Source organism: Pan troglodytes, chromosome 18, assembly GCF_028858775.2.
Source record: "Pan troglodytes isolate AG18354 chromosome 18, NHGRI_mPanTro3-v2.0_pri, whole genome shotgun sequence".
In the NCBI taxonomy this organism is placed as follows: Eukaryota; Metazoa; Chordata; class Mammalia; order Primates; family Hominidae; genus Pan; species Pan troglodytes.
This window is the reverse complement of record NC_072416.2, coordinates 15,472,768-15,489,167: the sequence shown is the minus strand read 5'-3', so window position 1 is coordinate 15,489,167 and position 16,400 is coordinate 15,472,768. Positions and strand designations below refer to the sequence as shown.

General features: G+C 41.4%; 1 non-coding gene across 1 annotated transcript; it reads left to right on the top strand.

Moving 5' to 3' along the window:
• Nucleotides 1-1,447: 1,447 nt before the first annotated feature.
• On the top strand, nucleotides 1,448-1,571 carry LOC112205946 (small nucleolar RNA SNORA27). Its single transcript, XR_002940082.1, has one exon. It is a non-coding gene; the product is annotated as a small nucleolar RNA SNORA27 (small nucleolar RNA).
• The last annotated feature ends 14,829 nt before the right edge of the window (nucleotides 1,572-16,400 follow it).

Genomic DNA, 16,400 nt, shown 5'->3' with positions numbered 1-16,400 from the left:
ACAAAATAAAAGCAAGGACAAACGAGCCTCTTTGAGCCTTGGGCTCCTTATTTATAAGACAGCATTGACATCTTTCTCATGTATGTTGGTAGGACTTAAAAAGATGAAGTATTGGCTGGGTGCAGTGGTTCATGCCTGTAATCCCAGCATTTTGAGAGGCTGAGGTGGGCGGATCACCTGAGGTCAGGAGTTCGAGACCAACCTTGCCAACATGGCGAAACCCTGTCTCTAATAAAAACACAAAATTAGCCAGGCGTGTTGGCAGGCGCCTGTAATCCCAGCTACTCAGGAGGCTGAGGCAGGAGAATCGCTTGAACTGGGGAGGTGGAGGTTGCAGTGAGCCGAGATCATGCCACTGCACTCCAGCCTGGGTGACAGAGTGAGACTCCGTCTAAAAAATAAAAAATAAAAAAAAGGTGAAGTATTTTAAGTGCTTGCCTGGCACACAAATTTTGGTTTCCTCAGTCTTCGTCTTCTGGGATGTAAATGTGGCAGCATCAGCATGAACTGGTTCTTTTCTTCACTCTGGTCCAACAGCATCCTCATTCTCTTTCTGAGAGTAAGGCAAGATGTGAGGTCTATACAGGATGTGAGGTGTGAAGCTCTTTGCCAAATATGTAATCACGTTGTCTTGGTTAATCCTGTCTTCAGTTGAAGAATGAGAGGCAATGAGTACTTCCTGATTTTCCAGAAAAGTAACTCCTCGGACCTGTTCTATTCCTACCGTCCCCAAAAAATTGATCACTTGGCAGATGCTTCCAGATGAACTAGTCCTCCAACTCTGGGACTTTACATTCTCCGCTTTTCAATCACTGTTTTGCTAAAATTTCATATAAGCGTTGACTAAGATGTTGAGGGCAAGATGATTTAAAAGAAAAAAACAGGCTGGTGCAGTGGCTTACCCCTGTAATCCCAGCACTTTGGGAGGCTAAGGCGGGAGGATCACTTGAGGTCAGGAGTTTGAGACCAGCTGGGCCAGCATGGTGAAACCCCATCTCTATTAAAAATACAAAAACTAACTGGGCATAGTAGTGGGCTCCTGTAGTCCCAGCGACTCAGGAGACTGAGGCATGAAAATCACTTGAACCTGGGAGGTGGGGATTGCGGTGACCCAGGATCACACCACTTGCACTCCAGCCTGGGAGAAGGAGTGAGACCCTGTCTCGAAAAAAAAAAAAAAAAAAGAAAAAAAAAAAGATTCCCCATTGAGACATTGAGACATATGAAAAACTAACACACAGTTTATCTGGGTTACTATCATCTTTGTTAGCACATAAGCTAGGCAGATATATAAGATGTATCTCAATTCTACAATTACATCATTGGGGGAAAATCTAAACATTTTTCATGGCACATGAATTGAAAGTGATTTCAAAATAGTTTTGTCAGGGAAAACATTACTTCTGGTTTACTTACATATATTTTACTGTGTATTAAAATCTGGTAGAACCCCCTTTTCACTTTGCCAATTGGACTTATGTCTTTATTGATCATTCAAGTGAGCAAAGGAAATACGCTTTAAAAACTCAGGCAAACGGTGTTTGTCTTGTATCCTGTCAGAGGAAACAAATTGAAGTAGGAAAAAAAAAGCCTGGTAGAAAATTATTAACTCTAAATGTGGAATAATATTGAATTAACTGAGAAAATATATATATAATCAGCTAAAGGAAATATTTTGCTATGAATGATTAATGTTCCATAGCAAAGTTAGAGGAATCATAAATCTAAATCTAATACTTTTAAGAATTAACCTCACTTTATCTCTAATAAGCTTTGTGGTCTGTGGCTTATTATTATGTTTTGTTATTTGTTAGTTATTATTAGTTATTATTTTGTTACTAGTTGACACATAATGATACATATTTATGGGGTATAGTGTGATGTTTCAATATATATATTTATTGTGTAAAAATTAAATCAGGGTATTTACCATGTCGATCACCTCATACATTTATCATTTCTTTGTGGTGAGTACATTCAAAATTCTCTCTTCTAGCTATTTCAAAATAAATAATACAATATTGTTGGCCAGGCACAGTGGCTCACACCTGTAATCCCAGCACTTTGGGAGGCCGAGCTGGGCAGACCACCCAAGGTCAGGAGTTCGAAACCAGCCTGGCCAACTGGCAAAACCCCAGCTCTACATTTTTAGTTTCTATTTTTAACAAAACTTAGCTGGATGTGGTGGTACGTACCTGTAATCCCAGCTCAGGGAGGCTGAGGCAGGAGAATCACTGGAACCCAGGAGACAGAGGTTGCAGTGAGCCAAGATCGTGCCACTGCACTCCAGCCTGGGCAACAGAGTGAGACTCCATCTCAAAAAACAACAACAACAACAACAATAAATATTATTAATCATAGTCACCCTATTGTGCAGTAGGACGCAAGAACTTATTCCTCCTATCTAACTGCAACTTCGTACCTGTTGACCAATCTCTCCCTATCTCCTCTCCACTAACCTCCGCAGCCTCTGGTAACCACTATTCTACTCTCTATTTCTATGAGATCAACTTCTTTAGATTCCACATAGGAGGGGGATTGTGTGGTATTTGTCTTTCTGTGCCTGGCTTATTTCATTTAACATAATGTCCTCCAGGTTCATCCAGATTGCTGCCAATGACAGAATTTCCTCCTTTTTAATGGCTAAATAGTACTCCATTGCATATATGTATATGCCTACATATTATTTATCCATTCATTTGTTAATGGATACTTAGATTGATTTCATATCTTGCCTATTGTGAATAATGCTGCAATAAACATGGGAGTGCACATGTCTCTTTGACATATTGATTTCATTTCCCATATTTATTTCAATCCCAGTAGTGGGATTGCCAGATCATATGGTAGCTCCATTTTTAGTTCTTTGAGGAACCGCCATACTGTTGTCCATAAAGGCTGTACTTATTTACATTCCCACCAACTGTGTACGAGGGTTCCCCTTTCTCCACTTCTGTGCCAGCATATGTTATTTTTTGTCTTTTTGATAGTAACCATTCTACCTGGGGTAAGATGATATCTCATTGTAGTTCTGATTTGCATTTCCCTGATGATTAGCATGTTTAGCTATGATTAGCATGATTAGCAATGATGTTGAGCATTTTTTCATATATCTGTTGATCATTTCTGTGTCTTCTTTGAGAAATGTCTATTCAAGGCTTTTGTTTATTTTTAATTGGATTTTTTGGGGTTTTGTGCTATTAAGTTCTTTGAGTTCCTTATACATTCTGGATATTAACCCCTGGTCAGATATATAGTTTGCAAATATTTTCTCCCATTCTGAAGGTTGTCTTTTCACTTTGTTGATTGTTTCCTTTGCTGTGAAGAAGTTTTCTAGCTTTAAATAATCACATTTTTTTCTATTTTTGCTTTTGTTCCCTGTGCTTTTCAGGTCTTATGCAAAAAAAAAAAAATCCTTGCATGGACCAATGTCAAGAAGCATTTCCCTGTGTTTTCTTCTAGTAGTTTTGTCATTTTATTATTTCAGGTCTTAAATGTAAGTCTTTAATTCATTTTGAGTTTATTTTTGTATATGGTGATAGATAGGGATCCAGTTTCATTCTTCTGTATGGGGGGATCCAGTTTTCCCAGCATTATTTACCAAAGAGACTGTCCTTTCCCCAGTATAGGTTCTTGGCAAATTTGTCAAAAATCAGCTGGCTATAAGTGTGCAGATTTATTCTGTGTTCTCTATTCTGTTCCATTGGTCTATGTGTCTATTCATATGCCAGTACCATGTGTTTTAGGTTACTATAGCTTTGTAATATATTTTGAAGGTAGTATGATGACTCCAACTCTGTTCTTTTTGCTCAAGACTCCTTTAGCTATACAGGACCTTCTGTGGTTCCATACAGATTTTAGAACTGTTTTTTCTATTTCTGTGAATAATGTCATTGGTGTTTTGAAAGGCATTGCATTGAATATGTAAATTGCTTTGGGTAGTATGAACACTTTAACAATATTAATTCTTCCAAGCCATGCACATGGGATATCTTTCCATTTATTTGTGTCTTCTTCAATTTATTTCATCAATGTTTTATGTTTCACCTCTTTGATCAGATTTATTCCTAGGCATTTTATTTTGTTGCTATTTTAAATGGGATTGGTTTCTTGATTTCTTTTTCAGATCGTTCACTATTGATGGGAAGAAACATTAAACCCAAAATTAATAGGAGGAAAGAAATAATAAAGATCAGAACAGAAATAGAGACTTAATGGCCAGATGTGGTGGCTCATGCCTATAAATCCCAGCACTTTGGGAGGCCAAGGCAGGTGGGTTGCTTGAGCGCAGGAGTTCGAGACCAGCCCAGGCAATATGATGAAACCCCATCTCTACTAAAAATACAAAAATTAGTCAGGCATGGTGTGCTCAGGCGTGGTGGTGCACGCCTGTAGTCCCAGGTACTCAGGATGCTGAGGCAGGAGGATTTTTTCAACCTGGGAGGCAGAGAATGGAGTGAGCTGATTGTGCCACTGCACTCCAGCCTGGGCAACAGAGGAAGACCCTGTCTCAAAACAAACAAACAACAAGAAGAAAAAAATCAACTCAAGAAGTCCCAAATCTTACCATCTAAATCATGTAAATCAGGCTTGGGTGCAACTCTGGGTATCATGAATGCTGAGGCAAAAATTCTCTTCATCTGTGGAAATGTGAAAGTATAAAACAAGTTATCTGCTTCCAAAATGCAATGATGGGACAGATATAGGACAGGCATTCCCATTTCCATAGAGAGAAAATGGAAAGAATAAGGGGGTCACTTGTCCCAAGTGAGTTCAAAACTCAGCAAGACAAAGCCAGACACGGTGGCTCACTCCTGTAATCCCAGCACTTTGGGAGGCCGAGGTGGGTGGATCACCTGAGGTCAGGAGTTCAAGACAAGACTGATCAACATGGCAAAACCCTGTCTCCACTAAAAATACAAAAATTAGCCAGACACGGTGGTGGATGACTGTAATCCCAGCTACTTGGGAGGCTGAAGCAGGAGAATCACTTGAACCTGGAAGGCAGTGTGGTTGCAGTGAGCCAAGATCACACACCTGCACTCCAGCCTGGGAGACAGAGAAAGACTCTGTCTAAAAAAATAAAAAACCTCAGCAAGACAAATTTTATTAGGTCTCAAGGCCTGAAAATAATCCTCAACAGGCTGATGCTCTGTCTTCTGAGCCTACAGAAGCCCTGCCAGTCTCAGGGATGTCCTCAGAGTCATTCCTCCTTTTTCTTAAAGGAAACACATGTTTGAAGCTCAGTACCTCTATGAGTTCATAGCCTGCCTGTGACATTTTGGAAGTCCAACAGCTTCTCTTCATTTAATTCTGCTTCTGTCCCTTTCAATTCAGGGTGACAGTGCTTCTGCTGATATAACATTCTCAAAACTTTGTGTGTCTCCTGTGCAACTCACAGAGTCCACACCATCAGGTAAGAGGGTTCTCCACAGCTCTTGCCTGGATAACCTCATCTCTATTCCTGGCTTCTGCTGGGATGGCTGATTGTTTCCATTAGCCAAATATTCAATCTCTTTAGAAAAAAGAGACAGTAGCCAGAAACAGAAAGATTAGGCCAGGCGTGGTGGCTCACACCTGTAATTCCAGCATTTTGGGAGGGTGAGGTGGGTGGATCAATTGAGGTCATGAGCTCAAGACCAGCCTGGGCAACGTGGTGAAACCCCATCTCTACTAAGAAATACGAAAATTGACTGGGTGTGTTGGCATGTGCCTGTAGTCCCAACTACTCTGGAGGCTGAGGCACGAGAATCGCTTGAACCTGGGAGGCAGAGGTTGCGGTCAGCCAAGATCCCACCACTGCACTCCAGCCTGGGTGACAGAGAGAGACCCTGTCTCCAAAAAAAAAAAAAAAATTCAACCTCTTTAGCAAATGGTTTTCCAGCCACTCTATGGGAATATGGGAATTCTCTCCAGAGTATGTTTTAGCATATTTTGAAATACAGATAGACTGGGATTATTTCAAATCACCAAGTTCTGGCTCCTTGCTTAATAGTTCTTTCCTTGATTTAACTCTTTCCTCTTGCATTTTACTATAAATGCAAGGAGAAATCAGGCCACACCTTCAACACTTTGCTTGGAAATCTCCTCTGCTAAATATGCAAGTTCACTGCTTACAAGTTCTACTTTCCACAAAATAACAGAAAACAATTCAGCCAAGTTTCCTGGCACTTTATAACAAGAATCACGTTTCCTCCAGTGTGCAATAATTTTTTTGGTTTCCTCATTTCCTTTTTTTATTTTTACTTTTTTTTTTTTTTTTTTTGGTTTTTTTGTCTCCTCATTTCCTTCTGAGGCCTCAACAGAAACACCTTTCATTATCATATTTCTGCAACAGACTGTGACAATATATGTATTCTCTAAAACAATAGCAGTTTTAATTACCAGCCTCTTCCCTTCCTTTTGAGTTCTCATCAGTATATCTCCCTTAATGTCCATATTTCTACCAATAATCCCTTCAAGGCAATCTAGCCTTCTTCTGTCAATGCCTCAGAATTCTTTCAGCCTCTACCCACTAGCCAATTTCAAAACCACTTCCACATTTTTAGGTTTTTCTTTTTTCTTTTTCTTTTTTTTTTTTTTTTGAGACAGAGTCAACCTCTCTCAACCAGACTGGAGTGCACTGGTGCAATCTCAACTCACTACAGCCTCTGCCTACCAGGTTCAAGCAATTCTCATGCCTCAGCCTTCCAAGTAGCCACAACTACAGGCACACGCCACCATGCCCGGCTAATTTTTGTATTTTTAGTAGGAACAGGGTTTCACCATGTTGGCCAGGCTGGTCTTGAACTCCTGATCTCAAGTGATCTGCCCGCCTTGGCCGCCAAAAGTGCTGGGATTACAGGCATGAAACACTGTACCCAGCCAATTTGTAGATATTTTTTATAGCAGCATTCCACTTCCCAGTACCAAAATCTGTATTAGATTCCTAGAATTCCCATAAGGAAATATCACAGACTGGCTGTCTTAAAATAATAGAAATGTGTTCTCTTATAATTCTGGAGGCTAGAAGTCTAAAATCAAGGTGTTAGTAGGGTTATGCTCCCTCTGAAGTTTCTAGAAAACAATTCTTTCTTGCCTCTTCTAGCTTCTAGTTGCAACTGGCAATTCTTGGCATTACTTGGATGGTGGCAGTATAACTCCAATCTCTGCCTCCAATTTTTTTATTTTTTTAGTGTTGTCCTCTGTCACCCAGACTGGAGTACCATGGTGTGATTTCAGCTCACTGGAGTGCAATGGTGTGACCTCAGCTCACTGGAGCTGCATCCTCTGCCTCCCAGGTTCAAGTGATTCTTGTGCCTCAGCCTCCTGAGTAGCTGGGATTACAGGCATGCACCACCATGCTCAGCTAATGTTTGTATTTTTAGTAGAGACAGAGTTTTGCCATGATGACCAGGCTGGTCTCAAACTCCTGACCTCATGTGATCTGCCCACCTTGGCCTCCCAAAGTGCTGGGATTACAGGCGTGAGCCACCATGCCTGGCCTCTGCCTCCATCTTTACATGTCTCCTTTCCTGAGTATGATCTCCAAATCACCCTCTTCTTTCTTTTATAAAGACACCAGTCAGTGGAGTAGGGTCCCTGCAAGCATGTATGACTTCGTCTTAATTTGATTGATTACGTCTGCAAAGACCTTGTTCACAAATTTGGTCACAATCACAGATACTAGGGGTTAGAACTTGAACATATCATTTTAAGGGACACAATTCAACCCATTATGATGACAACGATAATGATTGATTGGTTGGTGATAATGATGAAGTTAATGGAAAAAGAGGGAGAATAAGAGAAAGAAGATGATAAAGATAAATAAATAATTATTGAGCACTTATTAAGTGCTATGCAGTATGCAAAGTGCCTACCTGAATTATTTCATAAAATCTACATAAAACCCCTATGAGAAACGTACCATAATCACCTTATCTTCACTTTTCTATCGAAAAGACTTAGACTATGAGAGGGTTAAGACCATTACTCAAGGTCTCTCTACTGGCAAAGTAAATCTGAGATTCCCTCCATTTCTGTTGGAATCCTGAGCCTAGGCTCCTAACCACAATGCTCTCCTGCCTCTAATGATACTATGTCCTATTCTTTAGGGGCCCAAAGCCAGATAAATGAATATACTTAGGTTTTTACCTGCAGAAAAAGTACGCCAATTTTTGCCCAAAGTGAGCAGTACATATATTGATTTTATGTGGTACATAGATGCAGGTCACACAGGGAAGATAATACTCCCCTCTGTGATTGATTGATTGATTAATTTAGAAGGAGTCTTGCTCTCTTGCCCAGGCTGGAGTGCAGTGGCACAATCTTGGCTCACTGCAACCTCTGCCTCCCAGGTTCAAGCAATTATCCTGCCTCAGCCTCCCGAGGAGCTGGGATTACAGGCGCCCACCACCACACCCAGCTAGTTTTTGTATTTTTAGTGGAGATGGTGTTTCACCATGTTGTCCAGGTTGGTCTTGAACTCCTGACCTCAAGTGATCCACCCGCCTCACCCTCCCAAAGCTCTGGGATTACAGGCATGAGCCACCACGCCCAGTGAAATTGTTTTTTTAATTTGAAATAATGCAGACCTATAGGATGTTCCCACAAAAATAGCATGGAAAGTCCTGCATGGTGGCATCTTATATAACTTTAGTGCTATATCAAAATCAAGAAATAGGCATTGGTACAATATTGTTAACTAGGCTACAGACTTCATTCAGATTTCACCAGTTTTTACATGTATTTGTGTGTGTGTGTGTTTGTGTGTGTAGTTCTATGCAATTTTATTTTGTGCATACCTCTGTACAACCACCAGCATAATCCTGATACAGAACCCATCACCACAAAGGAGGTCCTGGCAGTATTCCCTTTTCAATGTACTTCATTGCTTTAAGAAGAAAGTCTTGGTTTGCATTTACTGTTTGTTTACCACCTAACACTTTCACTCTCCTTTTGATCAAAGAGATCTCAAATCTCTGTCTCAAGGTCCTTAGCAGAGACCAGAAGCTACCTAACAGGTATTGATACTGTTTTGTTCCCCCTCTAATTTTACACATGTCTATTTGTGGCAGGAAATACTAGTTTACCAGAATTGTGAGCAGTGAGAATTTTTTACATTTTTTTGTTTTATTTATTTATTTATTTATTTATTTATCTATTTATTGAGACAGAGTTTCACTCTTGTCGCCCAGGATGGAGTGCAGTGGTGCGATCTCGGCTCACTGTAACCTCTGTCTCCCAGGTTCAAGTGATTCTCCTGCCTTAGCCTCCCAAGTAGCTGGGATTACAGGCACTCACCATCATGCCCAGCTAATTTTTGTATCTTTAGTAGAGACGGGGTTTCACCATGTTGGCCAGGCTGGTCTCCAATTCCCGACCTCAGATGATTCACCCTCCTCGGCCTCCCAGGGTGCTGGGATTACAGGCGTGAGCCACCGCGCCCGGCCTGTTTTTCACTTTTAAGCCAAGGTATTTGAGTAACAAAAGTGAATCACAGAAAACTAGAAAGTAAATAATAACACAGGAGGCACGCAGGTAGGGCAAAGAAATTAGGGAAGATGGCATGCAAATGCTGAAATTTGCCAAACACTGGGTGAAGAAATAATTTGGACCCTAATTCAGGTTCAGAGGTGTTTTATGGCATCCACCAGAAAGAAGCACATGTGGGCATGCTCCCTGGAAATGCATTTCATTTCCCACTAAAACTGGAAATTAGAGTGCATTTGTATTTCTTTATTTCAAGGCCTTTCCATTAAAGGAGATTTCAATTTGGCTGGTCACTCGCACCAGTGACTCATCTCGCCAGCCTTTGTATTCTTCATGTTATTAAACATTGCTGGTGCAGGGGCGGTGGCACTCCAGGGCTCAGACGAGGCAGTAGCTCCCTTCAGAAGGTCTGACAGGCAGCTCCCGCGCTGCAAAGCGGTGATGTCACCCAAGGGCAGGTCTGCTGTTTTCTCCAATGAGCAGGGAGGGAAATGAGGAGAGAACTCATGGAATCGGTCCCCAGAAGCACCCAGTGTGCACTGAAGCTCACACCGCAGAGATGATGCTGAAAGGCAATAAATGCAAAGCGCTAATAGAGATGGCTCAACTAAGTGTTTAACTCATTATTTCAGCTTTCGGGTCTCTAATTGTTTCAGTAATTCAAAGGATATAGAGCTTTTGGATATATTGTTTAAACCCACACTAAGTGAGTCAAAAAATCAATTAATTTGTAAAACCCTATTGCTGGAAATAATATGAAGTCCACCGTCTTCCAGGCAACAAATTTTTCCTTGGTGATTTGGCTTATGGTCTTTGGAGTTTCACTTTGTGTGTGAAATAATAGAGTTCATTTTTTTGCTTACATCACTCATGCACTTCATTTATTCAATAATATTTATTGAGCCTCTACAATAATGAGAAACAGTACTGAGCACTAGAGATATATAGGGACTAGGCCAGGCGCAGTGGCTCATGCCTGTAATCCCAGCACTTTCTGCTAAGGCAGAAAGATCGCTTGAGGCCAGGAGTTTGAGACCAGCCTAGGCTGGTCTCAACATAGTGAGACCCTGTTGTTAAAAAAAAAATAAATTTAAAAAGCTAGCCGGGGCTGGGCATGGTGGCTTATGCCTGTAATCCCAGCACTTTGGGAGGCTGAAGCGGGCAGATCGCCTGAGGTCAGGAGTTTGAGACCAGCCTGGCCAACATGGGGAAATCCCGTCTCTAATAAAAATATAAAAGTTAGCCAGGAGTGGTGGCCCACACCTATAGTCCTGGCTACTCAGGAGGCTGAGGCAGGAGGATCACTTGAGCCTGGGAGATTGAGGCTGCAGTGAGCTGTGATCCCACCAGTGCACTCCAGCCTGGGCTACAAAGTGAGACCCTGTCTCAAAAAAAAAAAGAAAAAAAGAAAAAAAAAAGGTCAGGAGCAGTGGTTTATGCCTGTAATCCCAGCACTTTGTGAGACCAAGGCAGGTGGATCACTTCAGGTCAGGAGTTTGAGGCCAGCCTGGGCAACATAGTGAAATCCCGTCTCTACTAAAAATACTAAAATTAGCCAGGCATGCTGATGCACATCTGTGGTCCCAGCTACTCAGGAGGCTGAGGCATGAGAATCACTTGAGCCTGGGAGGTAGAGGTTGCAGTGAGCCAAGATCCCGCCATTGCCCTCCAGCTTGGGCTACAGAAAAAGACCCTGTCAAAAAAAAAAAAAAAAAAAAGAAAGAAAAAAAATCTGTAGGGATTGAGTAAATACAATTTCTTATCTTCTTGGAGCTTACATTTCATGGAGGAGGCAGAAAATAAGCAGATAAACATATGTCATGCCACATAGTGATGTGTGCCATAGAAATAAACAAATACATATACATATACATATACATACACAGTAGAAGAGTAGGGGAGAGAAATGAGAGCCCTCTTCTCATTCAGACGATACTCTAAGTGATGAATCAGTAAACATTTATTGAACACCTACTATGCACTAGGCATTCTGTTGGTGGGGAAGAAGGAACAGGTGAAATCAAAAGAATTGGTGAGCACACACTTTATGGACAAGACAGAAACAGCAATAATAATTACTCTACAGGATCGGGTGTGACATTTTCCCCAATATTCCTCCAAGGCACGTGTTGTTATTCCCAGGGACTGGGAAAATTTAAATTACTTTTCACAGTGGAAAAATGCCAGCACCAAGATTCTAGCTCAGATCTGTTTGGTTCTGAAATGATTTCACTCATGCCACACTCCCTTCTCTGTACAGATGGAATTGGAGAAGAAAATGGTGAATTCAATACCCTTGGTGTTACAGCTAGGTACAATACTGTGAAAAGATCATCAGTTGCCAAATATAAACCAAAACAAAGGTCCTCCTAACCGAGCTTTATCATTTTACTAATGAATTAGAAGGTATTTGAGGACCTTATAGATCTTGGGTTCATCATTCTGAATATCAATTGTTATTAGTTATTGATACATGGAAATATTGACCAAAAAAGGTTAATATACTTCTGAGGCCATGTGCAGTGGCTCATGCCTGTAATCCCAGCACTTTGGGAGGCCAAGGTAGGGGGGGATCATCCGAGGTCAGGAGTTCAAGACCAGCCTGGCCAACATGGCAAAACCCCGTCTCTACTAAAAATACAAAAAAAAAAAAAAAAATTAGCCAGATGTGGTTGTGGGCACCTGTAATCCCAGCTACTCAGGAGGCTGAGGCAGGAGCATCATTTGAACCTGGGAGGCAGAGGTTGCAATGAGCCAATAACTTGTCACTGCATTCCAGCCTGGGCAACAAGAGGGAAACTCCATCTCAAAATAAAATAAAATTCACAGCTTGTCTCGAGCACTGTGCGATGTGGGCAGCAGCTGCTCTGTCCCACATGCAAACTCTCCAGCAGATTAAGACAGCTGCAGCCCACATCATTTCAGGGGAACCCTGAGTGGGTTAGAAAATCTGACCAGATGTTGCCCCTTGCATCTTTTTTATTTTTTAGTTCCCTCTCCAAAGAGGAAGACCAGACAATTTAGTGGTTACGCTTCTGCTATAACAGAAGTCTGTCTACCATTCTGTGCTGAAGGGAAAGACGGAGTACAGATGGGAAAACTACTATCTACTAAGCAGGTTAGACAGTAGGGTGCAATGCACAAAATGCAGGATCTTTTTCGTGGGTGTCACAGTCTATCCCTACGTTGTCATTGGAGAGAGGAGTGGGGAAATGTGGTACAGATTCAGGCAGATGGTAGGCGGGTTCATAGGAAGATGAAGGGAGAAGATAAAGAAGACAAAACCATTTTCTTTGAGAGTAGAACAGACAGGGTCTTGCTCTATCTCTCAAGCTGGAGTGCAGTGGCATAATCCTAGCTCATTGCAGCTTCAAAGTCCTGGGCTCAAGCAATCCTCCTCCCTCAGCCTCCCAAGTAGTTAGGAGTAGATGTGTGCACCACTACATTTGGCTAATGTTTAAAAAATTTTTACTAGTTCCTTAGACATGGAGTTCTCCCTATGGTGACCAGAATGGTCTTGAACTCCTGGCCTCAAGTGATCCTCCTACCTCAGCCTCCCAAAGTACTGGGATTACAGGTATGAGCCACCATGCCCAGCTGACTGTTTTCTTTATCTCTTCTTTCTTCTCCTCAATATTTCTTTAAACTTTGCAAGTCTTCCACAATGATTAAGGGTTGCTACTAAAAAAAGAAAAATCTAAACTAAAAAGAAGGCTAATCTCCTTCTTTTTTGACATTAAAGATGGCCTAGGCTCGGTGCAGTGGCTCACACCTGTAATCCCAGCATTTTGGGAGGCGGAAGCAGGTGGATCACAGGAGGTCAGGAGTTCAACACCAGCCTGGCCAACATGGTGAAACCCTGTCTCTACTAAAAATACAGAAAAAAAAAAAATTAGCTGGGCATGGTGGTACATGTCTGTAATCCTAGCTACTCAGGAGGCTGAGGCAGGAGAATCACTTGAACCCGGGAGGCGGAGGTTGCAGTGAGCTGAGAGCGCACCAATGCACTTCAGCCGGGGCGACAGAGCAAGACTCTATCTGAAGAAAAAAAAAAGGCTTAATATGTCAACTTTACTCTTAAAACATGAGCAGACTAATTTGTCAATAATCATACCTTTTCAGGAAAATGTATCATTAATAATTGGATATTTCAGCCGGGCGCAGTGGCTCACGCCTGTAATCCCAGCACTTTGGGAGGCTGAGGTGGGCGGATCACCTGAGGTTAGGAGTTCGAGACCAGCCTGGCCAACATGGCAAAACCCCATCTCTACTAAAAATACAAAAATTAGCTAGGCGTGGTCGTGGGTGCCTATAATCCCAGCTACTTGGGAGGCTGAAGCAGGAGAATCACTTGAACCCAGGAGGTAGAGGCTTCAGAGAGCCGAGAATGCACCACTGCACTCCAGCCTGGGCAACAGACTGAGACTCTGTCTCAAAAAAAAAAAAAAAAAGAAAAAAGAAAAAAAAATGGAAACTCAAAATGACAAAACCTAATAATATTATAGCTAGCGTTTCTTGTGCACTAGCTCTGCGTGAAATGCCCATTCCAAAGGATTTCTCCACCTTGGAACCATTGGTATTTGGGGCCAGATAATGCTGAGTTGTAGGGGGCTGCCATGGGCATTATAGGATGTTCAGCAGCGTCCCTGTCCTCTACCCCCTAGATGCCAGTAGCACCACCACCACCTCCCCTCAGTATGACAGCCAGGATGTCTTCAAACACTGCCAACTATTTCTGGGTGACATTTGAGAACCACTTCCATACAATTTTTCACAGCATCGTTCACGGCAAGGGCGATATTGTGATACCCATTTTACAGATAGGGAAACTGAGTCTCAGAGAGATATCTTACTGTTAGTCACAGAGCTAATAAGTGAAAGAATCAGAACTCAAATCCAACTTTTCATAACTCCATGTGATATTATAATTATGGTAACTACCAAGGAGTAAGCATTTATCCATACCTTCAGGCACCGTGCTAAGTAAGTGCTTTATGTGTATACCCTCATAGAATCCTCACATCAACTGTATGACGTGGATACACTCATATTTATTTCACTAAATAGATCCATGTTTGCAAATGGCCTTGATGAAAACTCATTATTCCTGCTCTTTTTGTAAGAACAAACTGAGGCTCAGTAAGGTTATAGAACTTGGCCAAGGTCGTACAGCTGAAAAACTGTAAGCCTGAATTGGAATATAGCTCTGTCTGACTCCACAGCCTATGGTCTTCGCCAACACAAATACCCACAAAGCCTGAGGTCTCATTATCCTGCACTCTTTGCCAATGGAGGATGGGAGAAAATGAGAAACTCTGATTTACTCATACAATTACAAGTAAGGGGCCAGGCGTGGCGGTGGCTCACACTTGTAATCCCGGCACTTAGGGAGACCAAGGCAGGTGGATCACCTGAGGTCAGGAGTTCGACCTCCTGGCCAACATGGTGAAACCCCATCTCTACTAATAATAAAAAATTAGCCAGGTCTCGTAGTGCATGCCTGTAATCCCAGCTACTTGGGAGGCTGAGGCAGGAGAATCGCTGTAACCTGGGAGGCAGAGGTTGCAGTTAGCTGAGATCATGCCACTGCACTCCAGCCTGGGCAACAGAGCAAGAATCCATCTCAAAAAAAAAACAAAAAACACCGGTAAGTTCTGCTCTAATTGAGCTCAGTAGTCACTCATTCATTCATTCATCACTCATTGCCTATGCAGTATTGCATAGTCCAAAGAGCATGCTCTCCAATCCTGCTCTACTAATTACTTGCTGTGTGGCCTTGGGCAAATTACTTAAGTTCTCTGAGCCACAAACTTCATTTTCCTTATCTATAAAATCAGATAATTACCTAGGTTTTAGGATTATTATGAAAACAGCATGAAATAATGCATGGAAAGTGTGTAGCCTAGAATGACTACACAGTAAGTGATCATTAACAATTTTTAATAAATTTTGTTGTTGTTACTTCGCAGAAGGAATTGAGCTGGTACATTCTGAATGCATGCAAAGTAGAATAATATGAAAATAGCCAAAGAAAAATCATCATGCCAGGGAAATACAATTGAAATGCCAAAGCAATCTCTAAGCAGTATGACAGGACAGCATTTAACTGCTGTCCCCTATGTTAGCTTTTGGGGAAAAAAAAATTGCACATGAACTCATGTTTGTCATTAAAATTTTTTTAAAAAAAGCTTTTGACTTTATGTTGGCAAATGCCAGGAAATATACTTACAACACAAGTTACACTTTAAAAAAATGAAAATACATCTACAATTTTCTAGATTTCTTGTCATCATTTTTGCCTGTTTCTACTTTGAGGATTTGGGGGCGAAAAAGAAAACAATTTCTGTTGCTAGGAACATTTCAATAAATGAAGATATATTGCTGCCCACAAAGATGCCCCATGAACCAGTCGTCCTGCTCTCCCACAAACCAAATTATACACAGATGTATGGCTGAGTCTGAAGATGTTTGTTAAGACTAGTCATTTTAATTCTGAACTTAGTTACAGATTCAAGACATAAAAGGGGAGGGAAAAAAAGGTTGAGGGAATAATCTAAATTCTTTCTCCCAGGGAAGTTTTGTTTATCTTCTTTGAATCTAATCATCTGCCCGATTTGTATATTTCTTTATGCAAATTGGTCAGATGTTCTAAAAATCATATAGGAAGGCTAGGTCTAATAGCTCAGGGTCAAGATTTAGCATTGAAAGTCTTAAGGTCATTAGTCTTCCTTTCTAAAGTTACCTCTTAAGAAAATTCATAAAACTAGTGAATTCATTCACTTTGGATGGATCTTTCAGTTCTCACTTGAGAGAACAGATTTAAAAGGGTAACCCACTGAGATAAACACTGCAGTCCATGTTGGAATAACCAGATTAATATTTCTAAAAAGTAATCAGATTAATTTCTGTGGAAGGCAGTGGAGCTT